Below are 3,696 nucleotides of genomic sequence, written 5' to 3'. Positions count from 1 at the left end.
TCATTTTAATCATGTCCTTGCACATACCTTCAACAATCTTGCCTTCTCTGATTTTGCAAATACTTTCTTAGAATACAACCCTGACTAAATCCAACACTCCAACTCTTATGCTCTTACCTGTATCCAGTATCTGAGCATGACTAATGAAAAACACTCTGCAAACTAGCTACTCTGACTTGGTCACTAGCTCGTTTGTCACTGTAATTCAAGCAGCCCCTCAGTGCTGCTTGGTAATCATACTAGATTTCCCGGGTGCTCTCACTTCCTCATATTTCCCCTTCTCTCTCCTTTAGCCTCTAATACTTCCTCACACAGCCTTATGCTCAGCTGACAATCTTATTTCCCACTTCAGTGAGAAAACTGAAAAATCAGAAAATATTTCAACAGACTCACACTACCATCTCTACCAACACCTGCAGACATCTGGACCAACACACTCAGCTTTTCTGCCTTTTATTAATGATGTGCTCCATCTAAAGCAGCGCATCTATTGTGCTTTCAATCCCTTATTTGCGCACTCGATACCCCAAAAAATGTGTGCACAGTCTCTAATTCTTCTTCTTCTATACTCAATGCTTCTCTTTCCAACATCTAGGAAAATGTCAAGCCTACTGAAAAATTACAGGAACAGTGGGATGAAATTCATACACTCTCCAGAGAAGAACAATTTCAAAAAGCCATCAAATGTGTGGAGACAGGCATAAACTCATTAGCAAGGACAGGAAAGTAGCACTTGAGATTGATCAAGCTGAGAAAAACTAAAATAACAATAATACCTATTACTGGTAAAGCTGAGGAGAAAACAGGCAATGGTAGAAATGGGAAATCTTACAGCCTTAATCTATGTGGGGACAAACTGGATGCTGTAAAATATCTCTTTACTAAAACTGGTATATTAACATTTTGAAAAGGCTGCATCAAAGCAGTAGCCCTGAATGGAAGTTCGCACCTTCCAAGTAGGTTCCTTGACCCAGAAAAATACCTAAGATCCTGGGACAGGAAACAGAAAGAAGTGGAGATGGAGAAAGAAAGAGAAAGGCTGACTGATCTGAAGCCCCATAGCCCTAACCCTAACCCTGAGATTCCTTGCCAGTCATATTGCCAGAGCACTAGAAATTTTCTAAAGGATTTGCTTAATTTCACCAGGAGTAATGAGTACTGACTTCCAACACAATTAAAATTCTTTCCCCCAGTATTGAAAATCCCCAGCACACAAGTAAGTTGTATTCCAGTTGTCTATAGCTTGGAATTCATTTGCCAAAAAAAAAAAAAGTATGATAAATTTCCTAAAGCAGCTCACCAAACTTAAATCACTCAAACCAATGATAGAAGAGAAAATATAAAATCTTGTTGCTGAAGTACATTATTTCAACACATTTGGGGTTCCCCTTTGAACCTAAACTCCATTTCCAACAGTCAAGTGCATTGGTCACTGGGAAGATGGTTCCCTATGAGAAGAGAATACAAGGCAGCAAGAGACCAGTTTCTTGGTCATTTCCTATCACACTATATGCCCATATCCCTTCCACTGACTCTCCAATTGGAGAATAATGATAACAACATCCACCACTTGACCCTGGTTAAGTTCAGTTCAGGATACTTCTCACATGCTTGATTTAATTTAATCCTTACACAATGTTGTGGTGTAGATATTATTATCTCCATCTTACTTATGTAAGGCAATAGGTTTACTTAAGTTGTGTTCTGCCGTGTAAATAGTAGGTGACCGAGGGAAGCTTATCTGATGCTAAAGTCATGTTCTTAGCTACTGAAAGTGTTAATCACTTAGTCATGTCCAACTCTTTGTGACCCTATGGACTGTAGCCCACCAGGCTCCTCTGTCCATGGAATTCTCCTAGCAAGAATACTGGAGTGGGTAGCCATTCCCTTCTCCAGGGGATCTTTCCAACCCAGGAATCAAACCCAGATCTCCTACACTGCAGGAATATTCTTTACAATCTGAGTCACAAGGGAAGTCCTGTTATCTCCTAAATTCCATCAAATTCCTGGTCTCTACCCCTAGAATCCTGCCTGAGTCACCCAGTCCTGGTACTGGGTTCCTAGACCATGTGCTTAAATCCAAATTTCACACATATATACTGCACAGCCACCCACCCAGAAAAGAACATGTGAGCATTTGAATAACACAAATCTGCTTCTAAGAACATGACTTAGAATATATGGATCTGCCATTCAAATGTATGGAATCATTTTCAGATCCACTGGAACACTCCTGTCTAGTATTTGGTTATGTCTCTAGAGTCTTTAGAGAGAAGGATTTTATTCTAATTGCAGAAGAAATTTAATCAGAGTCTAACTGGCTATAGACACTCCACATTCGGGAACATTTTGACTCGTGAGTGTCCATGACCTTGTATGCTAGCCCCACCTGAATCCGGCACACAAGGTTCTTGTTTAATAGGTGACCTTCTCAACATAGCTGCAGACATTAGCTCTCCCTGCAAGGTCTCTGGGGAAGCATAAGAGACAGATTTGCTTTTCAGCTTTCCAAATCCTTTGTTTGGGGTTTCAGAAAATAACCCACAATCACAGCACTCCCTGTAGCTATCATCACTTTACTTTTTAGAAAGTTGAATCACTTTGGAGTTTTGTGCTATATTCATTTTGCTCTGATCTCATTTTTTCCCCTCTCTTCATGTTTTCCACTTAAGGGGCCACTTTCTCACATTTTGCCTAAGGTTCTTTTCCAGGAGAGGTGATAATAGCTAAGTTAAGTGATGAAAACTTCTGAGATATTTCCCGTGGATCACTTGGGGCTGCCGCATTTCTTCTTCCTCTTAACACTAAAGACAAAGGGAATGGTGGGACAGGATAGCATTGAGATACTATAACAGGTAGACAGCTTTAACCAAGATGAGCTCATTTCCCATTTTGGAGGAGATGGAATGTTTAAGAACTGGTTTATCAGATGATACCATCATCCTGTAAAGGAAAAAGTCTATGAGACAAAGGACTCCAAGAGAGCAGGATACTCTTCAAACAAAGAGCCCCATAAACAGAAGCAGACCAGCCCATATGAAAAGGCAAAAGAAGCCAGAGATCAGGTTGGCCACACCTGAACTCTACAGGCTTCCAAAATGGGGAACAGAGCTATAGCATTGTCGATGAGAAAACCACATTCATTCATTTTTTGTCTTAATTTTTTTTTAATTTATTTTTCAGTTGAAGTATAATTGCCTTATAATGTGTTAGTTTCTGCAGAACAACAAGGTGAATCAGCTATACATGCATATATGTCCCCTCTTTCTTGGACTTCGCTCTATCCCCCCACATCCCACCCCTATAAGTCATCACAGAGCACTCAGCTGAGCTCCCTGTACTATACAGTGGCTGTCCACTAGTTATCTGTTTTATATTCCAGTTCAGTTCAGTTCAGTTGCTCAGTCATGTCCAACTCTTTGTGACCCCATGGACCACAGCACACCAGGCCTCCCTGTCCATCACCAACTCCCAGAGTTTACTCAAACTCATGTCCATTGAGTCAGTGATGCCATCCAGCCATCTATCCTCCATAGTCCCCTTCAGTCTTTCCCAGCATCAGGGTCTTTTCAAATGAGTCAGTGCTTCACATCAGGTGGCCAAAGTATTGGAGTTTAAGCTTCAGCATCAGTCCTTCCAATGAACACTCAGGAATGATCTCCTTTAAGATGGACTGGTTGGATCTCCTTGCAGTCC

This window comes from Bison bison, unplaced genomic scaffold (assembly GCF_000754665.1).
Source record: "Bison bison bison isolate TAMUID 2011002044 unplaced genomic scaffold, Bison_UMD1.0 scf7180017864325, whole genome shotgun sequence".
In the NCBI taxonomy this organism is placed as follows: Eukaryota; Metazoa; Chordata; class Mammalia; order Artiodactyla; family Bovidae; genus Bison; species Bison bison.
Note: the sequence above shows the minus strand (reverse complement) of the source record.